Genomic DNA, 24,070 nt, shown 5'->3' with positions numbered 1-24,070 from the left:
CAGCTTAACAATTGATGCTCCATTTACACAGTGACAACAGAGAGATAAATGCACCAGCACAGCGCCTTCACTCTCAAGAATTTTACATTCCTATTCTGATGTTTATGTTTTGAGTGTGATATGAAAAGGCCATTAGACAGCCTCGACGAACCAGGCCAATTAAATGAGCTAGCAGTCCCTGTGCTGCACAGACACACCTGCATCCTGCCATCTGCCATGCTTAAAATAATTTCTCCTGTTAATAGACCCATAGATCTCCGAGTCACACAGGTCGCTCTGTGCTCTCGTACGGCCTCTGCGCATTAAAACATAACATGAACTGTGCTTAAATCTCTCTTTCTCTGTTCTTTTATTAGATAAATTGATATGTTATAAACCCCAGGGCATATATGTAAGGCCTTTCAGTATAATAAATTCTATTTGTGGTTCAGTCTAATATGACTCTGATTCACTTCAGCAGCTAGACAGTGAGAATGGAGTAGGTTCGTTTAGCAATGGTGGAGGAAACGTACAGACAAAAAAAAACACCCAAACTGTTTCTGTGCTTCTCACTCCACACTGAACTGGTGCGGAAGGATCGGGAGCTAAAATTATGGAGGCCTTGCAGAATAAAGCAACCCCCTGACATCTCACAGATTACCTCTTTGCAGAGACTCAAACCCAGCCCCCTAGTCTAGTATAGCACAGTGGTATAAGTGGCAGATTAAGCTGAAAGACAATCGGCCCCAAAAACACTGATCTGTCCATCTCTAGTCTATATCTAATGTATAATCTCTCTCTCTCTTTAAAAATTTCAAAATAACAAAAAAGAAAAAGGGCCTGAAACAACCCTGGAAGGTTAGATGGTTAGTGTCTAATAGCACCCACTTAGGCAAGTATCACAGCTTGTAAAGGAATAGAGCTAATTTGTGCTTACACAGCATGGGGAATTTTCACTGTCCAAAACATCATTATAAAATGAGGAAACTCTAGATAAGACAGTAAAACCCCAAGAATCAAGTAATCTCTCTGACTAAACTGCTCATATGCAGTTCTATCTGAGTCAAAGGCAAAGAAAACACCCAAGTCAGCAAAGGACCTGCAGGAAAGTTTAGTTCACACACGTGTGGTGGTGCACCGTTCTGCTGTGCAGAGTTGTTTGTGCAAGCATGATCTGCATGAAAGTGTTACCAGAAACTCATCACTAAAGTTATGGTGTCTGAAGTCTGCAAAACATCTAGATGAGCCAAGGTCACGATGTTGTCTTAATTCTCCAAATTACTGAAGGCATGTTTAAAAAAAATAAAAATATAAACAGTTCAGTCAGAATATAATGTAATAGTAATATATTGTTTCTACACTTACTGCCCATTTTTTTCAGCAGATGTGAAAGTAACTAATAGCTTTTACGACAGAGATAGGGAAAGACACAACTGGGATCAAACAACATGGGAGTAACAAGATTATGACCAAATAGACTAAAGCGGTGACCATAAGACAGGAGCAAAATCATAAACCAGGCAAATCAGGAAATCAGGAAACAAACAGAGATCGTACACAGAATATTAAACAAACAGTGAAGGGAAACAAAATGTTCTTGTTGGCAATACTTCGCAATGAGGATGTGAACCAAAGAGGTATTTATACACAAGATAATGAGTGGAAAACAGACGAACATGATAATCAGTATTCAGGGGACTAGGAATGTGGGAACTTTCTTCCAGAGAGTGGTTTGTGTGGATCATATGACAGAGGCAGGTGCATTATGGGAGATGCAGTTTCTGGAGTGAGTGAAGACAGAAGAAAGGCCAGAAAGTGACAGTGAGAGTGTGAAAGTGTTCAGCAATTTCAAAAGTCACTGTATGTTTCTTTCAGCAGTAAATGAGCGTGGTACTTTCAGATGATCAATGTAAAGGTAAAATGCTGAAACAAGAAAAATGAGCTCAAAATTTGTTTTTTAAAGATATCTTGTATATAAATGTTGAAATTTTTGGTTTGACCTCTGGCAAACAATCTATGTTGGAACCTTAAAAAGACAGAAGTTGACACTGGGCCATGTGTTCTCTTGCTCTACATGCACTGTGAATGTAAATAAAAGCCAGTTTGCAGCAGCAGTGATAAACCTGGTTAACCTCTTTTCTTGAATAGTGAAAGTAAAAGCTGACATATGTTCTGCACAGCAAGTGAAGCTAACAGTAGAACAGGATGCAGAGATACATATCTATGACGCGCCGCAGTCGTTGAACCCTCCGGCACTGGAGTTTTGCTTTGACTGAGACCGAGCATTAATAAGAGACTCAGTGGCTATATCAAACTTTAGCATCATAGACTAGGATTGGATTTCATTTTTAAATCTGCTGCTGTGTTCTGTTTTTTGATATTTCATTTTTTTTTTTATTAATGTTGCTTCCTCCCATATCCTCCATCTCCACAACAGCATTAGTGTGTTCGGAGGCCCAGGACAGGGAATCGGTGGAGGGTGGGGCTTAGCTGTCCCCTGCAGGCAGAGACAAAGGAAAGCTGAGGTGAATGAGGTGAAGACAGACAGTGCTAACGTGGGCTAGAGACCAGATGCTGCGAGTAGAAAACAAAAGCCGAGATCAGCCTGAGGCCATGCGCCTCCTCTGTCCAACTACAAACATGTCCGTTTTTCTGGGGGCTATTTAGGAAAAATCAAAGAATGGAAAGAATAACAGTGACTCAGGAAGAATAAAAGACAGGTGCAGGGAAGGATGAGAAGGGATCGAGGGGTTGATCACAGGAGAGGAAAAGGAATGCGGCTGATAATGAGTTGGCAATGGTCCCGCTCTAACCTGACCCACAATATGCCATACATCGTCCAGAGACCAGAGACGCTATACTGCCAAAAGTGTTCACTCACCCATGTCTATCACTAGGGGTGTCACGATTCTCTAAATCCTCGATTTGATTTGATTTCCGATTTTAGGGTCACGATTCGATTCGATTTTCTTTTTTCTTTTTTTTTTTAAAGCAGAGAGGCCTATGCTAGTTTTAGATTAGTCTATGGTCAGTCATTGGTTTGAGTCATCAAATTTACAATATCTTATTTCAAAAGGTGGGCTTGATATAAGTGATGCAAAGTGATACACATGTTCTGTAATACATGGATTAGGCACTAATGGTCAAATTTAAATAATTTCATTAAGATATATATGTAATGCCATCTAGTGGCTTTTTTTGGTAGCAGCAGTGTGCACATAAAATAAATAATAATAAAAATACAAGAACAGTCATGCACAAAATAATAGAACAATTAGAGCCTTAACAAACTGAACTCTACCCTATTGTAACAGTTAAACATAAAAAATAAGACTAAGACTTATTTGGTCACTGAGAATGACAAGTTTTTTTCTTTAACAAAGATATATTATTAACTTTATCTGAGAGAAAGATGCTCCTTAAGGTACCAAAACTATTAACATATTTGAGGCTAGAAAAAACAACTGTTATTTTTATATTTTCAAGTTTTTCTTTAAGGAGATGAGAATGTCCACATTCTCTGGAGAAAGGGCTGCTCTTTCAGCAGTCACAATGACCGGGGCTACAGTGTGCTGCGCCATTTGTGTAGTGCGCGCACGTGCTTGCATAGCTTAGAGGGAGGGATCGTTGATCCTCTTTTTTACTTTGAAGCTCGAGACCATGACATAATTAATTAATTAAATATCGAAATCATGACACCACTACCTATCACTGAACTCAGGTTCCAGTCATTTCCATGGTCACAGGTCTATGAAACGATGCAGACTGCGAACATCTGTGAAAGACTACATTTCTCTCAGGAGGAGCTCAGTCTATTTCAGTTTGGTACCGTGATAGGATGCAGCACCTGTGCAACAAATCCTCACTACTAAATGTCCTCACTACTAAATATTCCACAGCCAACTGTCAGTGATATTATAAAAAAAATGAAATGGAGATTGGGACTGACTCAATGGTAACTCAATCACAAAGCGATAGCCACGTAAAATGACAGAGCGATGTCAGCAAAGGCTGAGAAGCGTAGAGATCAACAACTTTCGGCAGATTCAATCACAAAAGACCTCCAAACTTCATGTGGCCTTCAGATCAGCTCAAAAACAGTAGAGCATTAGGAGCTTTATGTATTTTTTTTTTTAGAAATGTATTTCTTTCGGTTCAGCTGCAGACCAGCCTTACATTACCAAACACAATGCAACGTGTTGGATGCAGTAATGTAAAGCTCACTGGCACTGGACTCCACCTCAGAGCAGTGTAGACGTGTTCCCTGAAGTCACCAATCATGCTTCTTCATTTTCTTCATCAGACAATACCAGGCTTAAGTGACTTAAATCTGATTTTTTTTGCTCAATGTGGTTCAGATCAGAATGCAGAATTCGATGTTTTCAAATCAGATTTGCTTCACTTGCGGCACGTGGGGTTGGTTTTGTCAAGATTTGGGTTCTGCCCCTTGGGTTCAGTGCAAAGTGCATAAAATATGCAGCTGGCTAGTATTCCTACCCAAAAGAACTTTCAATATATACACAGTCAACATTTTTCAAACGGTCATGAAATCAGAGAATGTCAAACATAAACAGTTTCAATAAAATTCTGCTTGTATTGAAAAAGTAATATTTATACCATTTTGGACCACACCAGCCACGATGTTCCTTAATACTCCTCAAAGTTAGACTGTGCACTCTATTCAGGTGCTCAACCAGCCTTGCCAACTTTGCCAAAAATGTGTAATTTTGAATAAATGCTAAATTTACCCACTTTTAATCCTTCAAAAGTTTTAAAGATGTCATTAATTTTGATGTAGCACATTTTGGCATCACAGGACCCAAAGCTTATGTGATGCAGAATTGTAAAACTCAAGGTTCAACAAAACTAAAGGAAACAGTTGCAATTCATTTAGAAAATTGATTTAAAATATATGTATTTATATTTGGTTACATTTCTAATGTGTAGGTATGTTTACAGTTTTTCTGATCATATTGTAGAAATACCAGGGGCAGAGTAACGAGGCCAGGCGACAGTCCTGTTGTGCAAACGGTGGTTCTCTCGTAAAAGAGCGGCTCATTGGTGGAGACCCTTATCCACCCTCAAACCCAAAACCAGCTGTGTGTTCCAGCTGTGGAAGCGCCAAACCCAAACCAAGTCCCACTTATCTAAAACATATAAACATCTATTACCAAAGAAAAAATTAACTACAGTCTCTGAGCATTCTGGGAGCTCCTCTGTAGGCTCCCAAACAACCTACTAGACTTGACAGTGCCATAATTTGTTGGGTTTCTCAGAGCCATTGTTGTTGCCAAAATGTTCTCTCTTTCGTGTCTGCAGCGTATCCCTCTGTTTTTCGAGATGTTTTCTAACTTGAACTTTTAACTACTGAATAAACACTACTTAAATCGACTTGAAAGTAATTTTAAAAACTTAGATTAGATTAACAAATTTTATTCAAATATTTTTATTAATAGAGAAATGATCTACAACAAAAAAAACAAGGATTTTACAATGACTAGGTTTCAATGTCCCTTAGGGCTTACTGTAGTAAAATCCACTCATCCAGCTCTGCAGCGGGTAGAGCATGGACTTGTTATGGTTTCATATTCAACAAGAGAAACAGGTTTTGAACACCTACAATCATGTTATGCTTCAAAACACTTCCTCCTCTATTTTGTCCACAGAGAAAAGGCAGGATAAACTACTTGATTACGTAGGCCGTTACTGAATGCTGAGTGTGCTGGCCAGATTCCTTTTTACTCATGGCCTGAGTGGGCCAGTGAGCTCTTTACTTTCTTTTTTCTTTTTCTATGGGCTGAAAATGCACACATGTTAAAGAACTGGAGCAGTTATAAAAATAAAAAAAATAAATAAAAAAAAAAAAAAAAAACTACACAAATTTCTTACGTTAAATTGGATTTACAATCCAACTCATATTTACAAGTAGCTAAAACAATGAATAGACACTTATACCGAAGGAAGTAGCATTGGGAATGTAGTATGTGCATGTAGTAACTATCCCACACAGCAGACTCAAGCTGCAATGTTGAGTTGTTAAGAAATCCTAAACTGGCTTGTTTATGTGGCTTAGAACAGTGTTTAGCTTATATATTCATACTTGATTTGTTTCTGTAGCAAGTCTGTAAAGAAATGTTTTACAGGGATAATAACAGTGATAACTGATGATGATAACTAGATTACTACATAAAATCTGATTTGGCTTGTAATCTGATCAACATGTTTACTGATCTGATCGTTATCTGATTTACTAAGTAATTAGATCATGGGGAATCTCTGGGTTTAAATGAGTGATTTGAAAGAACATGAGTACTTTCCAACCAGCCAATGATCTCACAGAAGCCTGAAGCGGTTTTAAGTGAATATGGATCCCATTTATTAGCAAATATGGATCTTTCTTGCCCTTCTTACAGCTTTATCTATATTACTACAAAAACAGACACACTTTTTTGAGCTTCTATATGGTTATGCTTCTGAGGATGATCAGATGTAAAAATGCACTCACGATTCGATTCACGTTTCTGTATTTACGATTCAAGTTTTATAAGTGTATTTATAATTATTAAGTGTATAAAAAATGCATCTTGTATAAATGTTCCCTGTACTGTTTTAAGCATAAGCAAACCAATATGCTCTATTATTTCTTAATTAATCACTTGTTTATGTAGGTAATTTAGAGTGAAATCATCACTGCCTAAGCAACCACAGTAACAAAGGAAATATCATTCATTACTCTACTTAAATAGGTTTTTTGTGTGTCTTTAAATTATTTCAGATTTTGATTTTTATAAAAATTACGCCCACTGGTTCTTTGGCCTGCACTAGTGAGCTAAAAATCACTAGTGAGTGATTCAAAAATCCCTCTTTTATTATCAGATTTCTTAATCAGATTTTAAAACAAAGGCTATGTTCACATTATCAGGCTGAAGTAACCTAAATCAGATTTTTTGCTCAATGTGACTCATCTGATTTTTTCATGGATGTGTGAACGAGCCAAATCTCATTTTTAAGTCACTTCCATATGTGTCCTAAATCGAATACGTATCTGATCCATGGACATGCAACATGAATGTGAACGGTCATATTTTCATGTTTCTTTTTGCTACATGCTTCTCTCTTGTACCCACACATCTCTTGGTGCAGCTGTGCAGCTATAGCTGCAAAAACAGCTAAAGCAAACCGCCTGGCCTTTTTTCACCTCCTCAACCTGAGTATGTACTTCAGACCAGCTGTTTGCTGCTTCTCCACTCCAGCAAAAAATGTTTCACATATGAGCTGCTAACACTTAATCCATTTCCCTTTATAAAGCTACGAGTCGTCTCTCAAATATGATGTTTTTTTTTAATGTTGGTGAAGAAGGAGACCTTTAAACACGTATTAATGTGTGCACGTGAGACGTTTTAGGGACAGATCCTTTTACATTACACACATATACAGCTCACTTACATTTGTGAATGTGAACCGTCAAGATAGCCAAATTCGATCTGAGCAAAAAATCAATGTGACTTGAGCAATGTGACTTATAATGCGAACACAGCCAAAGAGAGGTGATTCCAGTTAAGACTGAAATTATAAGACAACCAGAGTTCGGTGAAAAACAGTGGTCATTCAGAATGGTATTTACCACATGTAAATATAATCCCATCTAAAATTACTCAAGAAACAGTTTTTTAAATAATGCCAAGTGGAGGGGTATAAGCTTGCACTAGCCTTAAAAATTCAATGCAAAGCTAAAGCACTCACACAAAACTGATCATAGTGTCAGTTTACATCCACTACAGTTGTTAATAATCCTTATTTAAATCTGTTTAAATCCAATATGCCATCTCTCTTTAGGACTCTGTCGCAGCATACGACAAAACTTTTTTCTGACTGTGGCATTTGTGCTTGTAACCTGTCGTGTCACAGTTTTCCACAGAACACATTCCCTTTGAATCATAATGAATGAAGGCTTAAGTGTTTTAAATTTAACCTAATGATGGCCTTCTTCACTTGAAACATCTCACCTCTGTGCCGCAAATTAGTTCCCATGAACAGCTCCCAGTTCCTATGAACAGCGTCCAAAAACATATCCACTACCTGTAATCAAGTCAAGACCTTTCATGTTCTCACTTCATGATGAATCAGGCTAATGAGACAACAGGCCAAACCTGGCCATGAAGCTGCTTTTCCAGCAAATGTACTGCTACTTTAGAGCCTGGAAAATAGTGGATCTAATAAAGAACTGTAATTCATAAATGGTTAATATTGAATGATTCATTTTAAGCTCATTGAGGTGGTGCACAGGAGGCTTCACTGACTTCACTGTATGTTCAAATACAGCCTTTTTAATATACAAAATTAATCAAATTAAACTTTTGGCCAAAGGCTGAACACTGAATACTAAATTGTTTTTTGCAGGTTTTTATTGTTATTATTATGGTAAAATATATATATACATATTTATTTAATGCTTAACTTTTTTAACATCCCAGCAAACAGACCAACAAGCACAGTGCAACAGTGCTATTCTAATCCTAACTTTACTCCAGGAGTGACTCACACATTTTCCCAAGCAGGCCAATAAGTCATAAATCAGAGCAATTCTAATCACAATTTAACCTCAGTAGTGCTATTCAGCCGGCTGCTGCTGTAAGGAAATGCTAACATTAGAGGAAATACTGTAATATGACTTAAAATGAAGGAGTCAATGTTTTTTGGACATATTTTTTTCATATTTAGCTGAATAATTTGGGTTGCCAAATATTCAGTGAGTCCTTACACTCTAACTTGCACTACAAAATTAGCACTGCCCTTTAAAACCGACTAAACAGCTAGTTGCTTTTGAGACGCCATGCAGATTTCACTCTGTTTACACGTTGTTTGTTCCTTAAATTAAGCACAATTTCAGACAAAAAAAATAGACGTCTTTTTGAACCAGCTTAATATTGATCAATCCACTAAAACAACTTGTAGTGACAACAACTACCCTTAAACTAGGCGACCCCACAGGCCACAGTTACATGTAAGTCTCTGTTTACAACTGATCACTTCATGTGACTAGTACATATTCTTTTTTTGGATGGAATATACACTTATTTATGCATTGTGTGGCAAAATTACATTGTATAGAATATAAAGATCTTATCAATTTTCTAAAGATTTCTGTTTAACTGGATTTGGTGCTGTTGGTTGTTGATGCTGTTCTCCTGCCACTTTCAAAAGTTATAAAAAATAGTTTAAATAAATGAATTTTAAAGTAGCCAAATGTAGTAGTATGGCTAGCATTGCTTGGTCCTTTTTCAGCATACAATAAATACATCAGCAAGTATCAGTTTGAAATATAACAATTCTTAAATCAATTATGATTATTTGCCTCCAATATCATTATGCATCTCTAAAAAATAGTGTCTGTAGTAGCAGCACTGCTCTTCTCTACTGTTCTTCATGGCTGGCTACAAATCAAAGTATATAAAGTGGAAGCAATTCTAATGAAACCAGAGCCACTGTGAGCAGAAAGGACTGAGAGAGTTTTCAGTTCACATTACCCTCACATTACACCTTTCACACCCATTACATTTCACAGTAATAATCATTATCTTTGATATTTCATTAACTTTAAAAAGAAATGACAATGTAACGTTTGCACTTTGTTTGGTATTTCCAGCTGACATTTAAAAATAGAAATTAAATAAATATATGTAAAAAAAAAAAAAAAAAGAAATCACCAACATCATGCTTCTCGTCTGCTGCTTACAAGGGCACTGCAGTCCTTGGTTTTGAGACAGTATTGTCATGGCAACAGCAAACCACTTCCAATGTCAGTTTGGCTTGCTGAGTGTGAATTATTGGGTGAGTTTAACAGTAACTCTTGGAAAAGCAAAAGAGCAAGAGAAAAGAAACCCAAAAAACAGGCATACGGCCAACATCCAAAATCCTACATTCAAGATAGCATTTCTGTTATAGTACAAATACTGCTGGAACTGCTGTAGAACTTCTTAAACTTTACAGAATACCGTATTTTTCGGACTATAAGGCGCACCGTATTATAAGACGCACTATCAAAGAACGCCTATTTTCTGTTAATTTTCCATACATAGGGCGCATCGCATTATAAGGCGCGTTAAGTGACACTAGAAAGGGTGCCTATATCAAAGTGAACAGGGGTGGCGCCATGTTTCCCTTCCCCCACCGGGGGTGGTCGCTTGCCGGTGGAGCGTCTCAGTATACAAATCTAGCTATTTCAAAGTCAAACGAGTGCTGGATATTAATCTACACAGATTCCTCTCCTGAAAACTGTTTATTTGGGTGAGTAACGTGCTTCAGTTTATTTACAGTAAGCTTAGATTTCCAGATGTCCACTAAGGCTTGCTGCACCAGCGTTAGCATAGCTATCCGCTAGCACGCTAGCTAGTCACCTAAACTAGTAAAGTTAACCCAAACTTAAACAACAGCGTTACACTGAGTAATCCTGCGTGTTCTGGTAAGACAGTGAGATATTAGCTAGCGATTCGTCCCCCGTAGCTTGTTTTAACACGGTAAACAAGCAGATTACAGGCTGATAAAACTCACCTCTGAGAGAGTTAGCGCTTAGCATCTAGCTAATGCTAGCCAGGCAAAGCAGCACAGACTTACAGGCCGATAACTCACCTCTGAACGGTGAACGCTTAGCGATTAGCATCTAACTCTAATAATACTGCTCCAGCAGTATTAAAAGTGCTAAATTTAGAAAATACTGATCTCTGAACAGTGAAAAAGCTAGCTAGCTAAGCGGTTAGCATCTAGCTAATGCTCTGCACGGAGTGTGTGTTTACTGCTCCTTACACCTGACGGGTAAAATTTAGATAATACTGATCTCTGAACAGTGAATAAGCTAGCTAATGCTATTTGCTGCTCCAGCCTCGGAGCTGCACGGCTCTGGACTCTGTATAGCACTGAAACTCTGTATAACGCTGCACGGAGTGTGTGTTTACTGCTCCTTACAACCTGACGAGTAAAATTTAGATAATACTGATCTCAGTGAATAAGCTAGCTAGCTTAGCGGTTAGCATCTAGCTAATGCTATTGCTGCTCAGCCTCGGAGCTGCACGGCTCTGGACTCTGTATAGCACTGAAACTCTCTATAACGCTGCACGGAGTGTGTGTTTACTGCTCCTTACAACCTGACGAGTAAAATCCATACAAAAGGCGCACCGTATTATAAGACGCACTGTCAATTTTTGTGAAAATTAAAAGTTTTTAAGTGCGCCTTATAGTCCGAAAAATACGGTAATACAATTATAACACTATTACAAAACAACTATATTTAGTGTAATGATAACAACATCAAGCACACAACTTTTTACACAGCATTACAGTGCAAGACACTTTTCAAAAACCAATGAATTTCAGTATATGTTATATAAAAGTTATTGTGTTAAAACATAAAAATGTTTCTAACAAGTTATTTTTCTTATAATTTGTTTAAACAAAAATAAATATACAAAATGAATTAAATAACTAATAATTTAATTAATTAATTGAACTATTTTTTTTTTACTTTTTTAATTCTACTGCCCACTGAAATGACGGTCCCTCAACAGTCTCTGCTGCTGTAATATCTATTTCCATATACTGTATATAATTGAATTATTCCTATAATATTAAATATCATATATGTGGTGTCACATTTAAATGTGAGAAATACTGATGAAGTTGTTCTTGTTTTTTTTTTCAGTATAGTTATAAGATGTAGTCCTGCACTCTGTAATGCTGGATGTGTGGGTGTTCAGGGATTGGTGGTTCTGTCCAGTCTGCCCACGTAATACAGTCTTGCCTGTAGCCTGTACCGTGCTACATCCTGTTTATTAAAAATAATGCTGCCTCCAGCATTACTGTTTATTTAACTTATTTACCAACAGTTCCCAACAGACTGAGCCCACAACCGTTCACTGTAGCAGGGCATGGTGAAGAAAATGAAACCTTACAAATATCTGTAGAGTAATATCAGCAAAATATACTAACGCACAACTTTTATCACAAGCAAGTCAGCCTTTACAGTCAAGCTATTGACGTATTTCAATTAATTACCCACTTTTTTATCATTCTTACACTCAGTTTTCTCATTTCATTCAATTTCTTTATTTAAAATTGCAATTTAACTAGTGAAAATAGGACTGTCACATTAATAAGTATTTTTTAATGAATGAATCTCAAAATTATTAACGCATTTTAACGCAAAAAATTATGCTGATTAATTAACCAGCAGAGCTTAACATATCTAGTCAGCACACTAACATCATTGTGATACCAAAAGATCTGCGATTCATCTTGGACAGTAAGCATTAGGGTTGGGCGAGATGACAGTAAAACCATAAACCTGTGTATTAGGGCTGCAACTATTACTATGTTAGTAGTAGACTAATCTTGAAAATTTTGAGAGAAACAGCAGGTTTTAAGTGTTTCTGGCACATTATAACACTATTCTAATCCCATGAGGATAAACAGGAATAATAAAAGCAAAAGGGAAAATGGATTAGAACAGTTACAGAAAGAAGAATAAGATTGGAACAAACTAATTCTTGCTCAGGTTAAACCCATGGCAAAATGAATGAGGTGTTCGAATGAATGACAAGCAACAACAGTCCTACTATTATAAGAGAAACCTGAGCAGCTGATGATGATGATGACGTCTCAGATTAAAGGTGAGAAAGACTTTGCTGTCACTGTACAGCAGCTTGCAGATGGGCTACTTTTATCCCATTGAAATGCATCAGTGAATAACTGGGCAGTACAGCACACATAGTTCTGACTAGTACAGCACAATGGATTTCAAATAAAACAAATAACATTAGCTCTATCAAAAACTGTGTCCTATTCAGATCACTATATATGAGCACTATTATAGGGAATCAGATTTTTAATTTAAAGTTATTCTGGACACGTCATTACATGTGAAAGCAAAGGCTTCACAATACTGAAAAAACATGTTCTTTACCATAATAATAAATGTACCTCATTATTGCTATCGTGATTATAAACGATATTGTAACTGTAATCATAAAATGTACCTCAGTAGTGCTACTCTAATCACAAATTTACTTATGTAGGGCTACTTTTTTTCAGTAACCACCACCTGCTTATATCTGGTCAGCAGATCACTGCACTTTATATGTTGTCATAAACTGACAAGGCTGGGTGCCACTGTGGACGTATACTGGACTACAACACATATATTGATCATAATATGCATGAAAATCTGTATGAAAAATTAAAAAACTACAGTGAAAAAAAAAATCAACAAACATACCAGCAATTAGCCATTCTAATCACAATTGTACCTCCGTAGTCGACTTTTAGTCATACATGTACCTCAGCAGTGCTACTCTGATGATAAATGTACCTCAGCATTGTCATTCTAAATCATAAATGTACCTCAGTATTGCCAATCTAATCCTTAATTTATCTCAGCAGTGCTATTTTGATTACAAAGGTATGTCGGTAGCTGTTACCAGAGTCACATAAGGGTGAAACGAGACAGTTACTATCCTAGCTATGTACAGCTTTTATATTTTGGAAACAAAATAGCCAGTTTGTGAAAGGGTAGTAAAATGATACTAAGCGTGATAACTGATGCTGAACACTTTATTTAATTAATGGAGTAGATTGTAAAAATTAGCTTTTTAAAGTCAAATATTTTTTGGTTGACCAATATATGGTATATGGTCTATTATTAAAATCTTACAAATAAAGGAGAGGTTTTTTTTTTTTGTCTTTCATTTAGTTCCTTTATAAATACAGTACACCCATCCTCCTGTTGGCACTGTGATATTTCTGTTGGACATCTTAAACAGAATCTGAATGATTCACACAGTTTAACTGACCTACGCTTTGATGACACATGCCGTTTTTCCCTTTTACACTGCGCCGGACAGACAGCACAGCCACTTCATCCATACCACGCCCCACTTTCTGAGCTGAGGTCAGCAGCATCTCTAAATAGCCAGGACCCAAAATGTGAATGGTTCAGCTGGATTAAAAAAGAAAAACACTAAATCACTGGAGCAGAGAGAGCAGGGAGAGAAGGTCAAGCAGTGGCGGCCAGCTAAAGAAGAGGACAGGTGGAAATAATGCGTTCATGCTCCATCAGCTCCCACTGTTCTCTCGCTGCACTGTGCACTTACTTCTCTCCAGGCTGCCACAATCTGTGTAATTATATGTGATCCATGTGACCTATGAATGATTTATATTAGTACTAATGCAGCGCAAAGCAATACTCCACTACATGGACACTTAGCTTTGTAAGGGGCGGTGGAGAAAACTTAGCTCTCTAACAAGAGCTGATAACATCTTTCTGACTGAGTTAGTCACCCCAGCTAATCACTTAACCCACAGTCCTCCAGTGTGTGTTATTTTGATATCTGTGTTAGGGCTGTACGATAAATTTGATTTTCTTTTGTTTTTACTGCAATAAAAGTTTACAAAAATATTAAATGAACTGTGCATACATCTTAAAATAATAAAAGTAAACAGAGTTTCCTGCAGAAACTGTTTACTGCACTGGTGATTGGTGGGGGCATTTGTTGTCAAGGAGGCAACCCTAACTATAAAGTGCTGCGGGGAACCCTGGTAAACTGAGTTACCACTTTGCAACAGTGAGAAGATTCTGTGTTCCACATAAATATACAGGGGTTGGACAATGAAACTGAAACACCTGTCATTTTATTGTGGGAAGTTTTTAATGATGGCTAAATTGGAGCAGCCTGGTGGCCAATCTTCATTAATTGCACATTGGACCAGTAAGAGCAGAGTGTAAAGGTTCAATTATCAGGGTAAGAGCACAGTTTTGCTCAAACTATTGCAATGCATACATACCAGAGTTCAAAAGAGGACAAATTGTTGGTGCACGTCTTGCTGACGCATCTGTGACCAAGACAGCAAGTCTTTGTGATGTATCAAGAGCCACGATATCCAGGGTAATGTCAGCATACCACCAAGAAGAACCAACCACATCCAACAGGATTAACTGTGGACGCTCTAAGAGGAAGCTGTCTGAAAGGGATGTTCGGGTGCTAACCCGGATTGTATCCAAAAAACATAAAACCACGGCTGCCCAAATCACAGCAGAATTCAATGTGCACCTCAACTCTCCTGTTTCCACCAGAGCTGTCCGTCGCGACAATAAATTATTGTGGTCTAAAAACAGTGGCTCAAGTGACTCATGCGACTCTTAGCTAACAACAAATTTCAAGAAAGCCATTAAGTGTTTAATGGTTTATATAGCAGCAAATTGGACAATACTTTATGTGAAAAAAGAGGAAGATTGACTGGTTTTGATTACAGTCAGTTACTGTTGATACAGAAATAAACAATATGCTGTACTACACTGCACAAGAGTCAGTGTCTGCAGAAGGTAAAAATACAACCTCACTGCTATCCAGCCTTCAAGTGGAGAAGCTGAGCAAAGCTCCTGTAATGTCAGACATCTAGACAGCTGCAGAGAGCAGCAACACCCTCAAATGACCCCCCCCCCCACTCTGCCCCGTATCAGTGTGACATGGCACGTCTTCAGAAGATTCCATGCAACACTATACACAGGGGTGATCCTGGACCCTAGTTGGAAGCATTATAGGTTACAGATACTATAAAAGAGTAGATGATACATAAGCATGTTGAATATAACAACAGTATGATCATAAAATGCACAAAAAAAACTTGTTATAACTTGTGGTTCTAGTTCAAAGTGATTACAAACTAGTGATTGTCCGATGTGGGGTTTTTTTTTATGCCCAATGCCGATGATGAGACCACATGAAGCTAAATACATACATCAGCATAAAGCAACGATCCCTATGTTTCTAAAAAAGCATTTATAGTCCAATACAGACTCATAATTCCAATATCATGCATCCCTAGTCAAGCCATCAGATAAAGCACTGAAAGTAAAAAAGGTATGGTTTCTACAACAGGGTAATGAGACAAAAAAAAACTAAAAATCCAGCAAACGACAAATTGCCAGGGGTGCCCAAACTTGGTTATATTAAATACTGACTAGTAGGGCCAGGCGATATTGTTTAAAAAAAGAATCTGGATATTCTTTAAATATATGAACAATTATCAATTATCATTTCGAATATTAGTTCTTACATACCCACCCACAGTTTATTTATTTGTAAAGAGACAAGCTACAAAAAGCATAAAATGGGTACAGACGCATAAAAAAGCAAATCTCTATCTACTGAGATTCACTCTGACACCTTTTTTATGTAAAGATATACAATCTTGATTATCCCAATTTAAAAAAATCACATAAAACAGTAATTTGATTATTTAAATTAATTTAATTAACCTCCAAACTCTACTGACAAGCCAAAAGTCCTGGGTCAGCAGTTTGTAAAATGATAAGGAAGTGTTAAATGAAGAGACTTATGAATGGGAAGGAATCCTAGGAATGGCCACACCTGTATAATTTGTGAGATGTTATCTTGTGAGTGATCTTAAACACTGGCCAGCATGCTCATAGCAAGGTGATTAAAATTTTCAGTTTTAGTGAGGCCTGATAGTGGGTGTCAGATGGATCGGTCACTCTATGTCTGTAGTTTTCAGAACATTTTAAAGGAGAACTCTGGTGTAAAATTGACCTTTGATGTATACATACAACATATTAAAGAGTAGTTATCTTTGTTGAAAAGCCAAATCAGCTCTCCTGCAGCTTTCCGAGATCCAGCAATTTTGCGAAATTTGCCCAGCACTATTTAATATGGGCATTTCGGGGCATCCACTTGCCCTTGCAGATAAATCGCGTTTTCCAGGCCCTCCGGTCACCCGGAGATTAGGCTATGCTACGGGTTGTAAACAGTGTTTTTTAATAAACTTCTTGTGCACTTTTAAAGTCCTTAATGCCTCGTTTAAAATGTCAGGGCTCTGCGGATTCTACCAATGAGGTGTGAAGCTTTTTCAAGCCTGGATAACAGTGTAAAAAGCGATTTATCTGCAGAGGGAGGCAAGTGAATGCCCTGAAGCAAAAACAATAAAACTGCTGGATCTCAGAAAGCTGTGGGAGAGCGGAGGTGGGCTATTCAACAAAGGTTAGTACTCTTTATCATGTTTTACTACACCAAATTTCAAATTTCAGTTCTCCTTTAACATTCCTCAATTTACAGTGTGAGATGTGTACTAGGAATACAGTATTGATTGTGACCAGCAGAATCTGGCTAGAACACACAAGCAACTCTAGAATAACTCTGACATCCATTAAACAATGCAGGGCAAAAGTCATGGAATAGAACACTAGTTCCTGTCCCATAAAATATAAGATGTATATAAGTGTACAAATCAAACCAATGAACTAACAAATACTTTTAATTACTGCAGTTCTGCTTTTGTTTTAAGCCAGAGTGTCTCGCTCAAAAGCTGCTGCACAGGTATGAGGTTGAAGCAGCAGGTATGACACTTCCGGAGCTGAAGAATGCTCTGGCCTGCTGCCACTAGGGACAAGCACCTCTGAAAAACTTCCCTAGAAGTCTGGAATTCCTTCTGTGTTGCTCAAAGTTTCGGCTAGATCACTGGCATCCAGACTCACACTACTGAAATTACACACCTCTGATGATGTATTGCATTTTTAGAGCCATTTTGACCTAGAAAGTATATTTGGTATTTGAATTATCATACAGAAACCTTCTGATCCCCTGGGGATTTTTGATTCTCTTGGGTATAGATATAAAGTTACATAAAGTCCATTTATTCTCTAAGGTAAAACCAGGCAAAACCAAAACTATGTCAACTTAAATTCTTTCTTTAAGAGCAACCTTTCTTACAGTCCAGCCATTTCATTTGAAAAACTGCCAGATTGAAGACACATGAGCACTCAGCCCCCACATACAGACAGGAGGACAGAGAGAGATGCAAGGAGAAACCCTCAGATCAAAGACCTCAAGCTTTTTGGAACAGTTCCATAGAAGAAGCCTTTCTTAAGATCAAGCCACAAAATGAAGCACCCGAACTTTGCAAAAATGAAACTGGAACTAGAAAACAAACAGAATCAAATGGTGCAGTCACATGAGACAAAACCTGGTCATGCACTCAAGATTATCTTAATCGGTAGACAGAGTCTTCAGTGTGATGCTCGCTCGACCATTAAAGTATCATCTTTATGCTTGGATGCTTTCAGTAAAGCTAGTCCTGAACACTTAAAACCTTAAGGCCTCAACATACTGTTCACGGGGACATGTGACAGGAACTGCAAAGAAAATGAACAACCAGATATCATCTCTCTCTCTACATGTTAGGATGTTCTTAATGTTATGACACATTATGACAAAACTGCCTTCAAGGTGACATCTTTTCTCAGAATTAAATACTGCATTTTTCAACAAGACAATGCAAAACTGAAACAAAGCAACAAGCATTGACCAAAGCTGATTGCACGGTTGAGAGCAAACAAGGTTGCATAGTTTCTGCAGTTTTATTTAACCTGGCATGTACACTCCTCAACTGCAGCTGGCACTGTGGTGGAGTTTTTTTTTCCCACTTGATTGCTTAAAAGTAATAGATAGAAATTATATAAACTCCTATCATAGAATCATATATCTGTCACACTTTTACATTATATCTACCAGAGACTGAATAAATCAAAATTAAGGTGACAAATTAACAGGTTTACTTAAATCTTAAATATTTGGAGTGGATTAGTGCATTGGATCAAAGACTTCTGTTAAAATCTGTGATCATTCTTGTATTTTTAAAGAATAATTTTATTTACAATTGTTTCCCCAATTTACAAGATCAATTACTCATTAGGATCCCCCTATCACTAGTGATGCCCCAACACCAGAAGGGTGAAGACTGGCACATGCCTCCTCCGATAAATGTGAATTCAGCCACCCCTTCTTTTCAAAATGCTGAGGATCCGGTAGCCGATGGCAAACTACATAAACAGGATTCGAACCGGTGATCTCCCAATCATAGTGGAGCGCTTAAATTCTTGTATTTCTTTAACATTGCAATATTAAAAATATATGTTTTTGCCAAAATTGTGCAGCCCTAGACATGACCTCTAAACATTTTAGCTTCCATTATGTATCCTTGCATGTTTGTTTATATACGAATGAACCATGTTCAGTTACTCATGCAATGACTAATTCATAGATAAAGACAGTACATACACAAGTGTGGACTAATAGTATAATAATTTGATATAATAATTAAAAGTTTAATGCTGTTTAAAAGTGCATAATCACATTATCATGTTATTATATTACAATTACATCAGTTGCATTAAATGGTCCTAAAAATCACAATAATAGTGTTTACCACAATTATTTCTGGCACAGTATATTCTGAATAAAAATAGTAACAGGTGCCTTAAAATTAAAATTTTGGCATCAAAAGTGAAAAAAACATCACAGAGATAGCCGTGACATTGTTGTGTATATTTTACCACAGGTTGTATTAAGCTTGTAATTGGATAACGCTTTTGGCTGTGGGCAATATTTGTTCGATTTTGCATTTTGGTGACAAAATCGTGACCATTCCTAGAAGAGATTTGATTTTGAAAGCAGCATGTGTTGCTCCTAATTAGATGTACTTTTCTGCATAAATGCTGTTGCCATGTCTTTTGGATTTGTTAGGGGATGGCAATATGACAATATTTGATCTAATTGTGATAATGTTAATATCATAAAGACAATATACTTTTTTAAGCAAATTGAGGACATCCTCAACGCTTAAAGAATACTAAGCCAACTGTGAATTTTTTTACAAACTGTAGTTTTTAAGTGTGTGTTTAGATAAATATTGTGTAGTGTTAAAATGTTTTAAATATCGTGATGTAACAATTTTACCATATTGCCTATTTAAAAAAAAAGTCTGTATGGTGTAGCTTTTATTCCTAGAAGTGACATTTACATAATAAGCTGCTGTTGTCAATCAACATGAGGGTGAAAGCTGTGTTAATATCAGCAGAAGATTCCAAATGCATCAGAGGAATAACTTCCATCACTAGGAAGATTGCTATAACAGAAGTCAGCTATAAAAGACTATTATAAAGAATTCAATAGCAAAGTCTGAGATGAAAACAGCTTCAGGCACAGGTAGACCTCAGGAACCTAAAGGCCAAGCTACATTCTTCTAGAAAGTACAAAAATATCCTGTCCAGCTGTTGAGGAAATCTGGCCTATAAACAGATGAGCCCAAGATTAACCTTTTATCAGACTGATGAACACACTAAAGAGCAAAGTGCAGGGAAAACAGAAAGTGTGTGTGAGTGCAGATCTTCAGAGCTTGCCTCCACTGCCGATGAAACTGGGTAAAAGTGTACAGAAGCATCTTAACTGCTTAAACTGGACCAAACTACTTGGCACACCTTGCAGCAGGACAATGACCCAAATCAATGCGCTAAAAGATACAGTATAAACCTGGATTTCCAGCACACTGAGCATTCTGTTTAGTTTCTGAAGACAAGACTGAAGGTAAAATGCATCAGCAAAGCCGGGTAGATGATCACCATGATAGAAACCCAAATTTAAGTCATGCTTATCGGTTTGAGTGCGTTTACATTCACCTAACATTGCCTAAGATTTTCTTTTTTTAAATTGAAAGCAGGAGAATTCCTGAGGTACAACCTATTGTAATTAATGGTATCAATATTCTAGCAATATTCTGTTGGAAGCAATTTCTTGCAACGTTTTTACAAATGAACAAAGCAATATACTCAAATAACAACACATTTTATGAAGCAATTTATTTACATAAATTAACCTACATTATAAGTTTTCTTCCACATGCTCTGTGCAATTACACAATCACACCAGAGACGTCTCTAAATCCCTCTAAATTAAAGACTGCCACTTTAATATTTCAATTACAATCTTTCCAAATAAAAAAAGCTAGATTATGGCTCTGTAATCACATTTCTCAGAACATGTATACACTTACTTCAGTGTTCTCAAGTCTCACGCTTTGAGCGTGTGACACACGCACCTCAGCGAGTTCACACGCCACACATGGTATTTCTCACGCTTGCCAATCCATCGGCTGTATATTATAATGTACTCTCGTTGAGCCAATCAGAATATAGATCACCCCCCCCTTTGAACAACGAACAGCGTGCATCCAACCCCCCCCCCCCCCATTTGGTACAACTGAAGAAGAACTGAAGCATTGAATACAGAAACAACGCAACAATTTCCAGTTCCAGTTCCAGACTGCACAACTCCTCCTCCACCCCCGCTAAACAACAAAACCACATGAGAGGACCAAAATTCCGTTCCCACACTCCCGCAAACCCAAAGCGACGTGACTGCAGTCGTGGCTCGTCCAACAGCAGACCTAAACAGCTGGGTTATATTGTAGTAGAGTGCAGCCTGCTGACCCTATTCATGTGTCTAAACTTCAATTCAATTGCCCAAATGTCTGTAAACAAACCTTCAGATTAAAGGAACTCTGCTACTTTAACGTGCACCTATTGCTGACACAGGTGTTCAATTGTGCACACACAGCTTATTCTGAATGTTTTTTATTTTTTTAAAGATAAGTGTTGCTTATAAAATGGTATTCACTTGACCAGCCATAACACTGACATGAGTTGACAATGAACAGTGGAAAGCATTGATTACAGGGGTCTAATGCCCCACATCGTGTGTATCTATACATACCCCTTCAAGTTTGAGAATTCGGCTGCTACACAGGTGTTTAATTTTGCACACACAGCTTGCCCAGTATTATCCACAGGGCTTTGCTAATAGAACTGGACCCTCTGGACCATGACTATTGTGAGATATGAGGTTACCCACCATTCCCAACGCTAACCACTGGATAAAGAGGATGTAAACCCCTCCAGCATTGGGTTATAGAGTTGGAGAGCTGTGTTGAGTGCTAGAGCACCATTGGGAGACATGGCGAGAGAAACATTTAGGATACCTTTAGAATGAATGTGCTCAAATGTGTTGAAGTGCTCAAGTGCTCTAACTGGCCAACATTTTAGTCCTGGACCTTACTAGAGATTGCAAAACATTGTGGGTTTTTTTTAACCATATGCACCTAGGGTTCACAGAAGTGTTCAACTGTACACCTACAATATGTACAAAGGTGGTCAATTGTGCACACACCTAAACCACATGAACTCTTATCTTTAAACTACATCATTCTAGAGCTAGTTTAAGGTTCAAGAGGTCCCCATACCCAATGCCAAGCACATGCTAGTGGAATATAAAGCACTTCAGCACTGGACTGTGGCGCTAGGGAACTACGTTGGGTGTTGCAGCATCATAAGATTATTATGTAAGGAAGACCTGACCTTCCAACAGATGTCCATAAACTTAAACTCTGGAAAAAATGAGAGACCCCTCCAGTTCTGAATCAGTTTCTCTCATGTTGCTATTTAAAGATATATGTTTAAGTAAAATGAGCATTATTGTTTTATGCTATAAACAACTGACAACATTTCATCCAAATTCCAAATAAAAATAGTCATTTAGAGCATTTATTTGCAGAAAATGAGAAATGGCTGAAATAACCACAAAAAAATATGCAGATCTTTCAGACCTGGTATAATGCAAAGAAAACAAGTTCATATTCATACAGTTTTAAGAGTTCCAAAATCAATATTTGGTGGAATAACCCTGGTTTTAATCACAGTTTTCATGCATCTTGGCATGCTCTCCTCCACCAGTCTTACACACTGCTTTTGGATAACTTTATGCCTTTACTCCGGGTGCACAAATTCAAGCAGTTTAGTTTGGTTTGATGGCTTGTGATCTTAATTCTTTCTCTTGATTTTTATTCCAGAGGTTTTTAAACTGGTAAAATTAAAGAAACTCATTTTTAAGTGGTCTCTTATTTTTTTTCCCCCAGAGTTGTAGTTAGTTAGCTAGCTTAGCTAGTTCAGTTAGCTTATCAGAACGTATTGAACACCTGCCTGCCTGACCACGCCAGGGCCAGCATAGGATTCCTATGCTAGTTAAATGCAGCCATACCTGTACAGCAGTTAGTTGGTTAGCTAATAATCAATATATTTAAGTATTAAAAGTACTAAAAGTATTATATTTTAGAAGTGTAGCTAGCTAGCATAGCTACAGCAGGTACAGTCAGTGTGAGCCTGTAGGCTAGTAACGTTATATATAAGCTCAATGGAGTGAATGGACACAACTGACATAACTAAACTAGCTAATAGCTTAGCTAGTTTCTGCAGACGTGACGTAACAGTCCGACCCCATGCTCCCACCTTTACCCTTTAAAAGCCCCCCCAACACACCCACACACCCACTGAGAGACCAGCCCACCCTCCCACAGCCTGATAGTCTAAAGCTCAGCTCTTATATAAATATAAATAAAGAGACACAGCGCTACCTACCTATCAGAACAGCACACATGTGTGGGGGGGTCCTCGCTGCTGCTGCAGGGTCTTCAACCAGTAGTCCCTGAGGGTGGACCCGTGTGTGTGTGTGTGTGTGTGTGTGTGTGTGTTAGCTAGCCTATAGGCTAGTGCACACAGCTCAGTGAGTGTGTCGTGCTGTGTGTACAGTGAACAGTGTGTATATAGCTGTATAACCCAGCGGCGGCGGCGGCGGCGTGTTCTCTGCTCTCCTACATCCACCGTGTCTTCTTGTCCTCCTCGGCGCCCCGTATGTCCCCCCGCGAGCCCCGAGCCCCCGCTCTCGAGCCGCGCGCGCGCTGATTAAATATAGTTCTGCAGATGTACACAAACATGACAGCGAGCTACACGAACGTCACGCGGAGAAAAAAGGAAACACATCGCGCGCAGGAAGTGTCAGGTAGGGCTGCTCGCGCTGATGGAAAGGGGCGTTCACTAATCGCGCTCTTCGCCCGCCGCACGCCCCGCCCACCTGCTCCACGGCAGCCAATAGCAGGCCGCGCTAGCCGGGTCCGTGCCATTCAAAGCGGGTGCGCAGGTGCCGCTCTGCTGCTTTTGTTGTTGTAGTAAAGAATGAATGCTTGAAGAGGAGGCTGGGTAAAGAAATTCCCCTCAAACTCCAATATACACAGCTCTGAAAAAAAAGAAATCACTTAAAAAAGATGAGTGTCTTTGATTTGACCTAATTAAAAAAACATTCTGGAATATAAATCAAGAGGAAGATGATTGATCACAAGCCATCAAACCAAGCTGAACTGCTTG

The 24,070-nt window shown here is 38.1% G+C and overlaps 1 protein-coding gene across 2 annotated transcripts in view; it reads right to left on the bottom strand.

Moving 5' to 3' along the window:
• LOC103027981 (ras-specific guanine nucleotide-releasing factor RalGPS1) overlaps positions 1–23,717 on the bottom strand; it is a 221,704-nt gene extending 197,987 nt beyond the window's left edge. For both annotated transcript variants that reach the window (XM_007258076.4, XM_007258078.4), the window contains exon 1: positions 23,288–23,717. The gene's annotated coding sequence lies outside the window, so the exon portion shown is untranslated. The remainder of the gene's footprint in view (positions 1–23,287) is intronic.
• Between the last annotated feature and the right edge of the window lie 353 nt (positions 23,718–24,070).

Source organism: Astyanax mexicanus, chromosome 1, assembly GCF_023375975.1.
Source record: "Astyanax mexicanus isolate ESR-SI-001 chromosome 1, AstMex3_surface, whole genome shotgun sequence".
Lineage (NCBI taxonomy): Eukaryota > Metazoa > Chordata > Actinopteri > Characiformes > Acestrorhamphidae > Astyanax > Astyanax mexicanus.
The sequence above is the reverse complement of the archived record's forward strand: the minus strand, read 5'-3'. Positions and strand labels throughout refer to the sequence as shown.